This window comes from Notechis scutatus, chromosome 1 (genome assembly GCF_049901735.1).
Source record: "Notechis scutatus isolate UNSWTSFEM ecotype Mainland chromosome 1, rNotScu1.2, whole genome shotgun sequence".
Lineage (NCBI taxonomy): Eukaryota > Metazoa > Chordata > Lepidosauria > Squamata > Elapidae > Notechis > Notechis scutatus.
Genome location: NC_142009.1, coordinates 139,894,198 through 139,911,540, shown reverse-complemented (window position 1 = coordinate 139,911,540; position 17,343 = coordinate 139,894,198). Strand labels below are relative to the sequence as shown.

Below are 17,343 nucleotides of genomic sequence, written 5' to 3'. Positions count from 1 at the left end.
CTGCCAGTCCCTGAAGGCTGCTCGTTTCATATCTTCCACTGAAACAGAAAGAGGAAACAGGGCAGTCGCCTTTTGGTGATCCAAGCAATGTTACTACATAATTTGTCCAGGGATTCAGTTTCATGAAGTATTTCCCAGCCCGATCCGAAATGACACAAATAATCAAATGATAGAAGCCATCAGCTTTCTCAGACGGTTGGTGAAAAGCTATATTGTGTGAAATTTGCTGTTTCTGTTGCCAGTTCCTAACCTGCCATTATTGCTTCTCTTTTAAGTCTTTGCAGTCATCTGACTTACATTTGAGAAATGGGTGACAAAGATTACAAGGCAGATCAAAATAAGAGAGAAAACAATATTTTTAAGACTTCTGTAGCTAAGGAAGACTCAAGGCTATTTCACTTATGGACTGGGAATGAGATGAAAGCAATTTCACCACGGGGAAACATGTTGTCAAAGCATATGGTTAAATGGAAAATGAGGAAAGGTCATTTGGTAATGACCTGTCAACACTTTTCCTTGCCTATCTCCCATTCTGTTACTTGGTAACAAAGAGCAGTGGAAAAGATTATCTAATCCAGAACTCTAAATACTAGTCTGTTAAACTTGGGACTCACCCTTTTGTGCTATTAGTGGCAGAGAAAAGAGGTCTCAAACACTCTTTTAAAGGACACATTTGTACTGGTTTGCTTTTGTCTCAGTTCCAGCTCAGGGCAATGACAGCATGCATGTAGCTGTTTCCACTATATAATTAATATGCTCCCTCTTCTGTCAATACAAATATTACCATTTAAATAATATATAACAATCTTTCTCAGTGGTTCTTCATAACCATCAGGATTTGCAAGGTCCATTGCCTTTTAGCATTTTTGTGCCATGATGGATATGCCCTTTTTCTTCTGGTTCCTGACTGCTGTTTTCCAGGACCATTCTGCCGGGAGAATTTGGTCCAAGGAGCTGATTTGTAAGATCCGAGGGCTGAACAGTAAATACACCATTTTGCCTTATTTTTTCTGCCAGCCTGAGGATGGAATAATATGAGAAGCTTGGGCGGGAGGCAGGACAACTCTTTCCCCTTGGATATGAAATTAAGAAATCATATGACATCTTTTGTTCAGTGTGATAGTTAGAAAGTCATCTTTTTCTGCTTGTCAAACAATTCACTTCCATTTAGTCAGTCTCCACTCTTTTTCCAATTATGTTCAGGGCAGCTAACCTGAGGTTTGAAAATGGACCATAGGCCCTTGTTTGGTCATAGTTGTGATCAAGAAGGTCTTTGTAAAGGTGCATGTAGCACTCAAGTTGTGCCTTTTCCTGGACTGGGATGCCCTTCAAACTCATGCCCTGGTCACTTCACAAGTATATTACTGAAATGCATTCTGCATAGAGCTGCCACACCCAGAAGCTACAACTGGCGAAGAAAGGAGAGGTGCAGACAAAATTGGGAGCAATGGATTATATTCCTGTGACTCCACTGCTTTGTGAGTTGCACTGATTACAAATTAGCTTCTGGGTATAGTTCAAAGTGCCAGTTATTACTTTTAAAGAACTGCCTCTGAAGGGCTGCTTATCTCCAATTTTTTCCTGCCTGCCTGCCTGCCTGCCTGCTAAATCAAGCCAGGCAGGTGTGTTCCAGATCAAAAAGTGTGAACTTGCAGGACCGAGGAAGTGTGCAATCTGTGTTGAAGTGCCTGCCCTCTGGAATAATATCCCATACAGAGATGCATGTAGCTCCTGCCCTTATGATGCTTAGAAAGCAGTTGAAAACTTGGTTGTTCTCTCAGGCTTTGGTATAGGGTGGTTATGGTGCCCCTTTAGTTATGTTTAGTTGTGTTGTCCTATGTCTGGGTATACTTTTCTTCCATTCAGCCTAGATGTTTTTTATTCATATTTATTGTTTTTTCTTATTTATATGTAAACTGTGCAGAATTGTGGCGATATCAGGCAGTCTCAAAATTGGATGAAATAGATACATTTGTCCAACTTTGCATTATGCAGTGTAGGCAAATTTGGCATTTTCTGCAAAGTGCAACTATTCTCATTTCTGTCTCAACCAATGTTTTTCTGTCTGCCTTTCTGACTAGCACTTCAAAAATTGAAGCAGTAGTTCCAGACAAACCCTTGGCATCATACTTTGGAAAAAACCTACTAACGGTGCCCTACCTGCTTTGGATACAAAAGATCCTTGACTCAATTTCCAGCATTTTTAGGTGGTCTAAAAAAATTCATTACAGAGTTGCTGCAAGCCACTGTAGACAATAATAAGCTATATTAAAAAGTGGTCTAGGTTGATATGTTATGGCAGCTTATTCTGTTCCCATCATCAGTATTTCTAAGAAGGTGCTACATAAAAAGTTTTAATTGTGTTATACATTTTCATTCCATGGCTGGATTCTAATATCATGTTTAGCTTTCATGTTGTAGTGTTAATGGTAATATTTTTAGTGAGTTCTCAAGAACAGGATTATTTTTTGCAAATATATTTATAGGGCCAGTTCATTTTTTTTTTTTCAAAGGAAAAATATACTAGGGGAATTCAAAATTAGGATTTGAAAAGATCCTGAAAAGAAGTTGGATCCACACATGCTATATAATCCTGGTTCCTTTTGAGGTATTGCTCTGGATTGAGTCTGTCTGTTTAATAAGAGGTAGTAGAAGAGATTGCAAGTATCTTCAGTCAAGCCTTCTCGGTGATAGTTCCAGGGATGGGATTCTACAGGTTCTCACCTATTCGCTAGAACCGGTTGTTAACTTTCTAAGCAGTTCGGAGAACCGGTTGTTGGAAGAAATCTCCTTTTGTTTTTTCCCAACCCTTCTTACATTCTTGGCAGTATGCCTAGACTTACTATCTCCGAATGAGGTTTTTTTCCTTTGCTGATACTTTCTTAAAGGGGAAGGGTTGTTTTAAGCTTTTTACACTGCTGTTGGGAGGAAATACTCCCATTGGAGTTAGCATTTTGAAGAAATAATTGAATAATGAAGCAGAGCTGCCAGAAAGAAGCTTTTAATGACAAGGAACCAAGATGAGTGACATAAGCGCACCAACGTGCCTACCGTCCCTGTCCTATTGTTTCTCTTATTCTTTTATTTTTCTTATATGTACCCATTTCATGTATTCACAACTATGTATACACTTATACTTATTATCTTGTAAACAATTGGCAAATCAAATAAATAAATAAATAAATAAATAAAATGAGTGACATTCAGCAAGGCTTCTTGGCTAGGTAGAAAGATTGACATTCAAACGTGAGTTTACATACCCTTTTTGAGTTTTGGTATAAAACTGGTGACCATTCAAAGTTACAGTGGCACTGAAAAAAGTGACTTATGACCATTTTTGACACGACCGTTGCAGCATCCCCACTGTCATGAGAGGCCAGGCGAGGAGAAGCGGCCCTTGATGTGATTGACATCGAGTTGACCACGCCCACCCAGTCACATGCCCAGCAAGCCATGCCCACCAACTAAGCCATGCCCACAGAACCGGTTGTTAAAAAAATTGAATCCCACCCCTAGATAGTTCTGTTCTGTGGAAGTGCTTGTTTCATGATATCCTGTATTACCCTTTTATTTCTCTTTTGCTTGATGTAAGCCCTCAAAGTTGTTGGGAATTGCATGTTATACAAGCCTAAACAAATAAATACATTTCTCTGCCTTAATTATTTAGTTCTAAATAGATTTAGAGAACCAGAATCCGGCTCTAACCTGAAGTTACTTTATCATAGATTTTGATTTAGTTACTCTTTGGCTTCTGAGATTGGATCATATTTGGTTGGTGCTATTTAGAAAAAAAACGTGTTTGATTCAGTTATAACTTGCTCTGTTTCCTCCTCATTTACAGTTTAAACAAATATACTCATGGGAAAGTCAGTTTTGTACAACATTGAATACTGGCGTTGGGCTTTGGGGAAATTATATGTGGAAAAGAAGTAGGAAATTAATTCATTTCAGATATTTCTCTTCAAATTTGTTCCCAACAGTATATTTTCCAGGGATTTGTCCAGAATGGTCCTTGGTTTTAATGACTCATCCAACAGGTTTTCTTGTGTTCTATTGGAGAATGGATGCATCTAAAAAAGAAATGATTTTAAAAAAAGGATTAAGTATCTTGTTTCTTCACGGTCTTTCTACCATCTGCCCAGAACATTTTAGAGTGATTTGAACTAAATATGACATTGCCAGCAAAATCAGCCAGTGTCTCTGAAAGATTGTATTCTACATTAGTAATATATTCTCCTAAACATAAAATATCATGTATAATAAATGGATGTCTGTTTGCAGGGGTGGGAGAAGGTTTTTATGAGATTGTTGCCAGTAATTTCTAGGTTTAAAATGTATAGTATACTTCTAGAAACAAATTGCTAATGGATTGTATATTTTTAGAGGTATGTGTATAAAATAGAAATGTTTTATGAGTTGACAGTATGATTGTAGAGGATTTTGTTGGAAGAAAATAATCCTTGAAGTTGTCAAGTACCTTTTCTCTCCATAAGCCCTTTGTCTCCATCCTGAGAGAAGGGTGGTTTTAAAAATTTGGACAAGAAGTGTTATTCTAACTGGACAGAAGGAACTAACCATACATTTTAGTGAGTCAAAAGGAAAGTAGTTTGAAGAAAATTAGTAATTTTTGGCTGTCATTTAAAAATGTTTATTATAAAGAATGCATATAATTCTAAGACAACTAACATGAAGCAAAATAAAAAATAATTTTTTTTTATTTTTTCAGAATGTTCACATACCTTTAAAAGCACTCTAGATTATTTAATGCCAGATACTTTAAAATGTTTCCTTGATTGTCACTTTCAGAATGGTTACTGAAAACACAAGAAAGAATTTAGACAAGAACAAGTTTAAGGCAATTCCGCTGTATACAGTTTCATAAAACGCTGAGTTAATTGTTTTTACCATTGTCTCAAGCAGCGTTGAAAAAAAATCTGTACCCAGTATTCCATGTGGGATTTTATTTTATTTTATTTTACTTTATTTTAGCATTTTTGAGCCAATGTGACTGCCTGGACAAGTCTCTGAAGTTTTCTCAGCGGAGTTATTTTAGCAGTGAATTGCCATTGCCTGCTTTCCAGGGCTGAGGGAAAGTGACTGTCTCAAGTCACCCGACTCACTTTGTGCCTATGGGCAGAAGTAGAACAGTCTCCTTGTTTCTAACCTTAAACACTTCACCAAACAGAATGCTGGCACTTAATTTCAGTTGTGCTTCAATAGAATTTGGTAATGTCTTTCTTAGCTAGTGCTATCCAATCAGCAAGGATAATTTTAAAAAATGGATTTATATTTTAGCCATTTGGGCATCACTTTTGGATAAAGAGCATTTAACAATCTATTCTGCATATAACACTGCCGTCACCAATGGCTTTTTTATCATTTTCTTTATGGCAATGATAATTCTAGACCATTCCAAATGTGAACAAATTGAACTGTCTTAAATCTATATATTTTGGATTAACTGTGGAATAAGCATTGGAGAGAATTTTCACTCATTGTCTTAGCCAGCAACTCCAATTTCCATAATATTTCAAAGAATTGCTCATTTCGTTATTCAGTATGCAATGCCTGTGGGACAAAAAAGGCGAGATTTGAAGGAATTATTTCATTTATACATAAAGATGCTTTTAAAATCTCTGCAATTTATTTATTTGTGTGTTTGTTTATTTATCAAATGTATATGGCTGCCTATCTCACAAGAAGTGATTTATGAAATTACTTCCATTCATGTTTTTTCCCACCGTATGTGATCAGTTTCTGAGGTAAACCATCACATTGAATCTGTGAGGATTGGTTTTGTGTTGTTTACTGTGATTTGTTATTTTAATCCCTGACTCTGCCTTCAGTTAGCTGTTCTGTTGTCTTTTCTACCAAGCTTATTTGATAATGACACCAGAGGATACTGGATACTGTGGACAACCGCCGGTCCGCGGACCGTGCGACGGCCGCGGAACAAGCCTTACCGGGCGCTGGTTGCTGGGCGCCGCCATCTTTTTTGGTAAAAGCGCTTCTGGTGAGCTTTTCCGGGTAGAAAGCTCACCGAAGCGCTGTTTCGTCATAAAAGATGGCGGTGCCAGCGCTTCGTGAGCTTTTCGGGTAGAAAGCCATTTCTACCCGAAAAAGCTCACCAGAAGCGCTAGCGCCGCCATCTTTTATGATAAACAGCGCTCCGTGACGCCACCGAAGCCCCTTTTCGTCATAAAAGATGGCGGCGCCCAGTTGACGCCGGCACCGGGCGCGGCGCCCAGCTGATGTCGGAACCGGGCCGCGGCGTCAAAAGGTTGGGGATCCCTGCTGTGGACAATCTATCTTCTGTTGTTCCTATTCTCATCATAGCTTCCATCAGAACATCCAGCATGAAAACTGCTGGACAATTCTGAGCAGGGGTAGTATTCAGCAGGTTCTGACCAGTTCTGGAGAACCGGTAGCAGAAATTTTGAGCAGTTCAGAGAACTGGCAAATACCACCTCTGACTGGCCCTGCCCCCATCTGTTCTCTGCCTCTTGAGTCACAGCTTATTTTCTGGGTCTTCTTTTGTTGCCCTGCACAGGAGAACGGAGCTGGAAAGCAGGTTCTTTCATTCAGAATAGAGCTGGAAGGGTCCTTGGAGGTCTTCTAGTCCACCCCTCTACTCAAGCAAGAGACCCTATACCATTTCAGACAAGTAGCTGTCCAGTCTCTTCTTAAGGTTAGTGGGGTGGGACGGGAATGGGATTTTGCAGTAACCTTCCCCTGCCCCGCCCACCAAGCCCTACCCACCAAGACCCACCAGACCCACCAAACCATGCCTACAGAACTGGTAGTAAAAAAATTTTGAATCCCACCACTGATTCTGAGGATTGTTATATATAACAATATATTTTATAGCAAAAACAAAGGAAACATGCAGGGCCAGGTTCTGAGATAGCATTCATCTCAGCAAAGGAACAGTACTGGTTAATTAATTTCAAGGCATGTCATTTTCACTTGACTCTGAAGAACATTATATGGAGGTCTTTGACCATTTGTGAGCAAGAATATCCTGCCTCGGGTTATAAATATTACATTTGGAAACAACAAGAACTGACCTGTGCTTTTTGAAGGATGTTCTGTGTTTTCATTCTTTTATGTGGTTCTGAAGAGTTCTTGATTCAGGGTGCATTTGAAATTTCATCTCACTTTATTCTTCCTGTGCAATAGCTGAATTTTTAGCTCAATAGATATTATCTAATTCTAGGAAAAGGAAAATAATGCACATATCAAAGTTTTTCTCAGATTCCAACAATTTTTCCTGATTATGAAGTTTATCAGTCTTGTCCTGTATTATCCTTGAGAAAAGACCATCATTTCAAATTGAAGTATGGCTCTTTCACAGCGAAAACTTGCGTGCTAGTCATCATTGTTGTGTCTGGTGGAAAAAAGACAAGCCACTTTAAAATGGACATTGAAAAAGTAGGTTTAAGTTGGGTTTCTTGGGAACCAGCAACAAACATTTCTGTTTAAATTCTCATCTGTTGTTATTGGTGTTTCCCTGGAAGTAAAAAATCTCTTTCTTCTCAGATTCTGTATTTTAGAAACTAAGGCTGAGACAACAATGCAATCCATTCTCAGTTAAACTGAAGTCCTATTTTTTTTCACTGTTCTGTTTTTAATACACTGTGTGCTAAAAGCAGACAAGTTGTTTTCTATAAATGATGCAATTGTTTTTTCCCCTTTTCCTAAAATTATTTGTTTTAGAATTGCACAAGTTCCAGAGAAACAGGATTTATTGACATACTTCTAGCAGGTTTTTGTGTTTAATTTTTGTCATGTTATCAGCACCAACTTTTCTAATGAATTTGACTCATGGAAAGCAATGATTAATAGCCCTTTGTTGTAGTGTTAGTTTTCATCCATGTTCTTCATTGTACTATCCTAACTATTGGAAAAGATCCATGAAATAATAAGTTGATTGTATCACAGAATAGTGTAGAAGAATAGTAATCACTTTAGATTTTGGATACAGTGCAGTTTGAAAAATGAGAATATATTGACTAAATGAAGCCAAACCCTTAATTTTCTGGATTTACTTTGCTAGATAGCATATTACTCATATATCTCTTCTTGGGGATGAAGTGGACAGGGTTCTCGATGCTATCAGTGCTACCACCTGCCAGTTAGACCCTTGTCCCTCCTGGGTGGTGAAAGCCTCCAGGACAGTGACTAGCAGGTAGGTGAAAGCAATTATTAATATATCACTTCAGGAGGAGACATTTCCAGCACCTTTTAAAGAGACCCTTTTAAAGAGGTGGTTCACCTCCTCCTAAAAACACATTGCTTGATCCCATCTGCTTTGACAACTTCCATTCAGTTTCCAAACTCCTTTTTAAGGAAGATTTTGGAAAAGGTTTTATGGCAGCTTCATAGGGTCCTGGATGAAACAGATTATCTGAACCCTTTCAGTCAGGATTCAGGCACAGTTATGGGATAGAAACAGCATTGGTCACAATTACTGATGACCTCTGGCAAGAATGGAATGGGAGTAGTGCAACAATACTGGCTGTCCTGGACCCCTTCCAGCAACCTTCAATACCATTGACCATGGTATCCTTTTGAGCTGGCTATGAGTGGCACAGTTCTGTGCTAGTTTGGCTCCTTACTCCAAGGCTGGTCCAAATAGGTGTTAATGGGGAGTAAGAGGCCCAGCCCTCAGCTGCTATCCTGTGACATGCCACAGGGCTCAGTACTCTCTCCACTTCTCTTTAACATCTACATGGATTAGATCATCCACCTCTATGCATTGAAGCATTATCAGTATGCTGGTTATACTCAGCTCCATAGCTCCATTCCTGGTGACAAAGTGATGCTGTGGCTGTCCTCTCATGGTGCCTGGTGATTGTGGGGGGTCTGCATGGGGGACAACAGGCTTTGGCTGAACCCTGGCAAGACCGAGTGGCTTTGGGTGCATGGAGCTCCAAAATCCAGGATTTCAACATCTTTACTTCTGGATGGGATTGCACTACTCCAGGCAGACACAGTTTGCCACTTAGGGGTTCTCTTGGACTTCCAACTCCTGCAATTGGTCATCACCTTTAAAGCCCTGCTTGGCATGGGTCCGGGCTACTTGAGGAACCATCTCACCCTGATGGGACGGGCTCACATCATCCATGCGGATAGAGGGAGCATGCTCCGGATCCCATTAGCCAAAGAATATCAGCTTGGTGGGCTCCCGGAGAAGACTCTCCTGCCATTTTGAAAGAACTTCAAAACTTGGCTCTGCCAGATGGCTCAGGGACCCAATGGGGGAGCTTCATACTGGACATGATTGATTAATTAAAACCTAATTCCACCTCCCCATCCTCTGTGTGTCCAGGTTCCGCCTTTCCCATCTGGTTTTAATAATTTGTAACTATCAATGATTTTATCTGCTGTGTGTCATGACTGTTGAGCTTAACGTCTTTTCTTGTGTAATGTTTTATGCTGTAAGCCACCCAGAGTCGTTGGATACGAGATAGGTGGGAAATAAAATTTCTAAATAAATAAATATAATGCCTGGAATCTTTTCTCATATTCTCTGACTATTGTAAAACTCTCTGATATGGAGGATGTTTTTTTAATTGTTAATTGATTATGTGCCATTAAATTGGTGTTTACCACAAAGATAGACCTTCTTCAGGATGATTTGTGCCCAGTCTGATCCTTTAGGTCTTCCAACAGTGTACCCATCACTGCTGTAAATGATGCCTACTGCTGGTCAGCCTATTTTTCTTTTTTCTTCCAACTTTCCCAGAATTATAGACTTCTCAAGAAAACTAAGTTTTCATATTATGCGTCCAAAATGTGGTAATTCGAGCCTGGGCATTTGTGCCTTGAATCAGAAATTTGATTGTTCCTTGATGCATTTGTTTATTTTCTTGGCTATCCAAGTTATTCTCAGATGTTTTACCAACACCAAAATTTAAAAGCCTCAATCCTCCTCCACTCCTGCTTCTTCAAAGTCCAGCTAGCGGTCATGTGAACTTGCACATGCAAAGCTGAATCCAGAAGCACACTTAGACCTCAAAGTTTAATTCACCATCCATATCAGGTTGAAATCTATTTCAATATATTTTTTCTGGACCAGGAACACTCTTTCTTACCTGGATTAAGTCTCAAGTTTTAGACCATAACTACTTTCATATGCTAATCCATGTAATGGTGGGTCATCAGAAGCTACAACTGAAACTTCATGTTTCCAACCTGTATATGAAGCCAGATGATATGGGTTTAGATTATACATATTTTATTTGATTTGATTTGTCAATCGCTTACAAAATAATAGGTATAAGTATAAACATGAGTAAGAATACAGGAAATAGGTACGAATAAATGGGGACAATAGGACAGGGATGGTAGGCACGATGGTGCACTTATGCATGCCCTCTAAGGAATCTTGTAGCTTTGAAGCAACTAAACAACACAATGGAGGTTGGTTATCCAGCACAGTAGGATGTAGAGAAGATATCTTTATTAGAAATTTCCTAAAAAAATTTTAAGATTGGGTGGGACAGTTCCCTTCTCCAGTGATACATTAATCTTATGTCCTCCAACTACTTAATGAACCGTGAAGGCAAGGATCAAGGGCACACATGATTGCCCTTCTGTTATCAAGTATCTTGACCAGTAACTAAGAGATGAAACTGAATATGAGCAATTTTTTATCTACCGAATGCCTAGCAAAAAGTAGGAAAATTGTTTTCGTTAGCTTTCCTTTATCATTGACGAAATGGACATTTTACAACTTAAAATAACAGGGAATATCTTGACACATCTCCCCCCACCCTCCCCAAATTCTAACTGAATGCCAATACCATATAGAAATGTATTTAGACAATTTATATTCACACTTTTTGAATTCTCATTAAATATTTCTAAATGAAGGTGATGGACCTTCATCATAGAATACAATTCCTAATTTGCATTCATAAAGATATGTTTATATTTATATAAACTTTTAATCAAGAGGAGAGTAATATAAAGATAGTTTAAAAATGACTACACTCTAATTTCATAGCTATAAGAAGGTATTATTATTTTTCTATCAGTAATTGCTCAAAAGTATAATTTATTGAATACTATTTATGTACATTTGAAAGATATGTGAAATCTTTCTTGTTGGACCTAATAGTCTCCAGACCTCAATCGGTTCCATCTAACATATGTTGCGAAAAATGCCACATGCTCCTTTAGACATACTAATTTATCTATCCATCTGTAGAAACGTAATAAGTACACCAAAGGCATTAAAAACAATCTGAAATTATTTTTATAACATTTGATTAGATTGGAGGGCATAAACAGAACATGAATGTTACTAAGTGAACACGTTGCCCTATTTTACTCTGCAGAAATTAGGAATTATTTAGTAATTGAACCCATGACTGAAAAACCAACATTTTATGCAATTATTTGCTCATTTAGTCTTAACTGAGCACTGATTAAATACCTAGTTCTTAACTTAAATTTCTTGAAGTGTTTATATTTATCCATGGTAAGAATTTCTTCAACAATTTAATGTAATAGTTATTAGAAAAATTTCTAATTTCAGAGACCTTTTATTCGGTGAAATAATTCAATTTCCATTGTATGGAAACTTTTATGATAAATATTAATACAGAACAAGGATTTCTGCCTCCACAGGAAATTTTGTTTCCACAGTCTCTTTTTCTTTTAAATTTTATCTATTTAGATCTGAGTTTCTATCAGCAGTAAGATCCAGGTTACCTTGTTTAATAGAGGCTTTTAGCACTTTAATAGTTTTAAATAAAATTCTTTGAATCTGAATTTTAAGATAACCAGCGGCAAAGAATTATTGCTGAAATGCATCTTCATTATAAATGAAGCTATTTTTGTTTATAAGACTATAACAACAAATAATTCCAAATGGTATCTCAAATCTTTATCTCAAACTAGTTTAGTTACCATTTCTCTTAGTAATGTAATTTTGGTCATGATTTTAAACAGCTGCAGAATTAGTTTGGATATTCTTAACAATACTGGATTCTTATAACCCTAAATTCTTTTAGGTAAAATTGCTTTCAATACACATCTCAACTATTTTTCCCCTCAAGTTTTTCTACAGCCCTTTCCAAAACTTCAATTTGATATTCTTGGCTTCCAATATTTTGGTTTTCTTCTACACTGACTAATATTTGTTGTTATCAGAGCGATTAAAATTTTACAGTGGTTGAATATCTATCTAATCATTATTTGTCATAAACACTTATGATTATTTATTTATGTTGCCTATTTAGGTGTCCAACCTAAAGTTGGATGTCTAAAGTTTAACTGTCCAATTCAGGTTCATTACATTGAGTGGCTAAATTAATTAAACAATACACATAGGATCTACAACCAGGATAAAAACAAACTAACCAATATCAGATCAATACTGTCATTGCATGGATTCAACCATGCCTCCATTTCCCCATGCTCAGTGAAGTAGCACATCTTTTAAGCCCTTGCAAAAGCCTGATGAGGGGATCTGGAAGGGTCTAATCATGGGAGAGATATTCCAAAGGGTGGGTGCAGAGAAGGGGTCCACAAGATGCGACTGAAACATGCCTCTTCTACCATATGTATTAAGACAGGTAGTTGGAAAGAAGCAGCATCTCGAATGATAATAACTATTTGTAATAGTGTAAAATGGCTAATTTTAACTATTGTGTCCTGTTTTCTATTCCATTTTCTTTAAACTGTTTCTATTTCCTATCAATTTTTTTGAAACTCTTCATAGCTTTTAAATTATTATGGAAGCTTTCTTCAAAGCCAATAAATGGATTCTGTAACAAATGATATGTTAGTCTCAATTATTGACTTTTCCAATCCTTTTGTAGCATTTATAGCTTTAAAAAAAAAAATCTTTAGCAGTTCTTATTCTTGTTCATAATCCCAAGTAGCCTGTTTTCCCCAGGTTTGCCAAATCTATTCATTTTAATGTGAGCAACTTTCTCCATGTCTGTTGAAAGCCTCTGAAGAGACTATCAGTGGACAACCCAGACAGAAGTTTGGGTAGCCTTTAATAAACCCTTCGGTTATTCTTTGAATTAAACTAATATCCCCAAAGATTCCTGGATTACACCAAATATTTAAATCCTTTCCAGCAAGTTTTGGCAGTCTCATCCTCATTTTACTCAACCTCTGGCAAAAGACCACTTTAAACTTTTAGCAAGAGCAATCCCCACCCATCCAGCAAGCATACAAAATGGTGCTAGAAAGAGATTAAAGAAGCATGCTTCTCTGTTTGGTTTTAGAATGTACTAACTGGTCAGGCACATCATTTTCATTTGCTGTGTAATTTTTAGATCATTGATCTATTTCTCACTTTCTGAATTAATATACTAGCTAATCAAAACAGTTAAAGTTATCCATCATATTATAGACCTCTTCGCATGTTGCATTGCAGATCTGAGTTTGCGAAATATGTATGCTACAAAGAAAAACATCCAAAAATGATGAGGTGTACATAAATAACAATGGGATATAAGTCAAATAAGATTGTATAATAGGAAAATATCATGTACAAATAAAAGTGTATACAATAGTGTATAAAAGTCATTGCATATGTTCTTTTTATTGGAGCATGTGTGTTTTGAATTATGACTGGGTACATGCCAAACACATATTACTCAGTTATAGTTCATTCTTCTATCATGCAGTTCCCAACACATTGAGGCTAGGGCAGGGGTGGGCAAACTTTTTGGCTCGGGGGCCGCATTGACTTTTAAAATTTGACAGACGGGCCGGGTCAGCACAAGATTTTTTGGGAATCGCTCCCCCACCCTTCCCCCACTCTTCTCCTCCTTCCCCTCCCCTCGGAGGCCCCCTGAGTCAGGAGTTGCTACCGCCGGCGCGACTCCGCGCGGCTCCAGTCCCGCGTTGCCTCGGGAAGGGAAAGGCAAAAAGGAAGAGCCGCGGCGGTGCTTTGCAACGGGAGCAGCGGCACCGGAGGCTCAGGCTCAGCGGCTCCTGGTTTTGCCTTTTCCTTCCCAAGGCAACACGGGACTGGAGGCGCACGGAGCTGCGCCGGCGGTAGCAACTCCTGACAGCCCCAGCTGGACACCTGAGCGGAGCCTGGGCGAAACTGCCTGTTGCTGCTGCCGGAGCACCGCCGGGTCGCCTCCTCCAAGCAGCCCGACCGCCCGCTGGGCTTCCCCTCTGCCGCGCGGCTCAGGGCCAGGCGCGGCGCCCGCGAGTTAAAGGAAGCCGAAAGTTGCTGGGAAGTTGCTCGGGTGCTGGGAACAGGCTTTTAAAGTGCCGCCCAAGCAAAGTTTAAGCAGCCCGCCCGCCCGCCGGGCAGAACCCTTCCTGCTCCTCGGCGGGAAGACGCTCCAGCCTGCAAACTTTGCCTTTGCAAAGTTTAAGCTTGAAGCCCGGAACCGAGCAACTTCCCAGCAACTTTTGGCTTCCTTTTAACTCGCAGGCGCTCGTGCTTGGCGGAGGGAAGCCCGGAGTCTCCTCCAAGCAGTCCGCCTGCCCGCCCACCGGGCTTCCCCTCCGCCATGCGACTTGGGGCCAGGCACGAGCGCCCGTGAGTTAAAAGGAAGCCGAAAGTTGCTGGGAAGTTGCTCGGGTTCCGGGGCTTCCAGGGCTTTGCAAAGGCAAAGTTTGCAGGCGGGAGCATCTTCCCGCTGAGGAGCGGGAAGGTTCCGCCCGGTGGGCGGGCGGGCTGCTTGGAGCAGGCTGCCATGCGGCTCGGGGCGAGGCACGAGCGTCCGCGAGTTAAAAGTTGCTGGGAAGTTGCTCGGGTGCTGGGAGCAGGCTTTTAAAGTGCCGCCCGAGCAAAGTTTAAGCAGCCCGCCCGCCGAGCGGAACCCTTCCCGCTCCTCGGCGGGAAGACGCTCCAGCCTGCAAACTTTGCCTTTGCAAAGCCCTGGAAGCCCGGAAAACCGAGCAACTTCCCAGCAACTTTCGGCTTTGTTTTAACTCGCGGGCGCTCGCGCCTCGCCAAGCCGCACAGCAGCCCGCTCAAGCAGCCCGCCCCACCCGCCGGGCGAACCCTTCCCGCTCCTCGGCGGGAAGACGCTCCAGCCTGCAAACTTTGCCTTTGCAAAGCCCTGGAAGCCCGGAAAACCGAGCAACTTCCCAGCAACTTTCGGCTTCATTTTAACTCGCGGGCGCTGCGCTCGCCCGAGCCGCACGGCGGAGGAAGCCCGGAGCTCCGCCGGTCGCCTCCTCAAGCAGCCCGCCTGCCCGCCCGCCCGCCGGGCTTCCCATCCGCCGTGCGGCTCGGGGCCAGGCGCGAGCACCCGTGAGTTAAAGCGGGCGGAAAGTTGCTGGGAAGTTGCTCGGGTGCTGGGAGCAGGCTTTTAAAGTGCCGCCCAAGCAGGACCGCCGAGCCGGGAACGGGGCACCAAGGCAGGGCAAGGCTCCACCAGCAGCGGCCTAGCTTTAGGTGGTTCCAAGCAGCCCGCCCCGCCCGCCGGTGGAACCCTTCCCGCTCGGCGGGAAGACGCTCCAGCCTGCAAGCTTTGCCTTTGCAAAGTTTAAGCCTGGAAGCCCGGGAAAAAAGGGGGATCGGCGGGACTCACCTTCGGAGAGGTCGCACTCGAAGGTGATTTCGAACTCCCAGCTGAGGCCTTTGCAAATTTCTTTTCTTTCCTACCCCTAGATCGCTCCGCACTGTTTTGCAGCTTTGGGGGCCACGCGGCACAGGGCAATACGCCACGCCCAGCGATTTTTTTTCAGGGCGGGCGGATTGGACAGACCAATGGCAGCGATTTTTTTTTCAGGGCGGGCCGCATTGGACAGACCAACGGGCGGATGTGGCCGCGGGCGTGGTTGCCCACCCTGGGCTAGGGAAATGCAGACCTGATGGATGAAAAAAAAAAAGTTTCCCGTCCATATTCTGCAGCTTGGCATTTGGCTCTGTTAATCAGTCAATGCTTGTTGATGGCTAGAGGAAATATTTTCTTGACAATTTTGTTGGAATACTGCACCTCTGATTGTTGTAACCTTAGAGATAGGTGGAGCAAATGAGTATTGGAGAAACGTTGACAGCCGCTTTCATCCTTCCTAGATAGCAGGTTTTAGGTGACATTGAAAGATTCCATTTTGTCCCCAGGGGCAGAAGTATTGAGGGGATCCCACAATTTCCCACATTGTCACCCTTGTTATTCAATTGCTTCCAAACAAATGCCAAACGAACTGGCAGCACTTGGACAAAATCAGAAATCTAAGGTTCTTGGTTAGACTAGGAAATTAAAAGAAAAAAAAATCAGAAGAAAGCAATAGCAAACTACTTCTCTGGTAAAGCAATACAAAATAGATGGCTGTACCTATGAAGTCCACAGAAGCCAACTTTAATGTTTTTGTAACAATAATCAAGAGATGAACACAGTGTCCTTGATAGGAAAATAAGACCAGCCTCTTTTTTTCTTTTCCATATGGGCCAAGAGATACCATAGAACTTCTGAGTCAAGGTCTGGGGGATTGAAGAGAAGCTAGCAAAGTAAAACTTAAAGTTGCCCTGTTGGGAGTATGATAACACCAGTGACTCTTCAGTATCTAATAATCTGCTGCCTACTAGGAACAATGGAAGTTAGTAGGGAGTTTTGGGTTTGCTTCATACCCCTCTTTGTTTTCCCCTCTAGTTTCTTAGCAATATAGGGGGTTTCAACTTGGTCTTTTTTCTTTTTAAAGAAAAAGTATTATCTTTAAAAAGGAATTCATTGAAGGAACAATAATATTGGGGGGGGAAAAGGTCTCAGTGTATGTGTCCCCCCCCCAAAAAAAAAGTTGCAGTCCATTTGCAATCAACCTGAAGCCAATAAAAAGAATATTTTTTTTTTTAAAAAAGGGCTAATGAAAGATGTACCCTTCAGCATTAGGGTTATCAGCCTTATGAAAAGTAATCACCAATTGTGTTCATGAGATATATCATGAAAGGCATCATCAATTGTCAGTTCAGTCCTCTGAGCCTAAATTCATGTAGTATTTCAGCAAAATGTATAACAAGTTGAACAAGAAAGCAACCTGCAAATATCCATAAAAAGATTTGAACAAGAAAGTAAGGATGCTTTTACCTCAACAGAATCCTGTTGCTTTCTAACCACTTCCCTGAAACAACCCCATGGGTCATCCAGTTCACTACTTGAAAGGCTGCATTAAATGTGATAAAATGTATGTGAGAGACTATGTCAAAACTGGATTCTTAGAAATGAGTCCAGTGCAGCTCGGCAAGATCCTGTTGTTTTCCTAATTCCCTTGGAGAGGGTGGCTCTTAAGGTTATACCGGGCTGCCAACAAGACTGATAATTTTTGACAGTCCCCCCCCCCCCAAAAGGGGGAGCTACATTCATTGCCTCCTCACCAATAGACCTTATCATTTTACTAGCATTCTGTCTG

General features: G+C 40.8%; 1 long non-coding RNA gene across 1 annotated transcript; it reads right to left on the bottom strand.

Annotated features, from left to right (window-relative positions):
• Positions 1–3,552: 3,552 nt before the first annotated feature.
• LOC148133021 (uncharacterized) lies at positions 3,553–7,357 on the bottom strand. The gene is made up of 3 exons (XR_015747042.1): positions 7,068–7,357; positions 4,740–4,814; positions 3,553–4,070 (listed from the first exon to the last, which is right to left on the bottom strand). It is a non-coding gene; the product is annotated as an uncharacterized LOC148133021 (long non-coding RNA).
• Between the last annotated feature and the right edge of the window lie 9,986 nt (positions 7,358–17,343).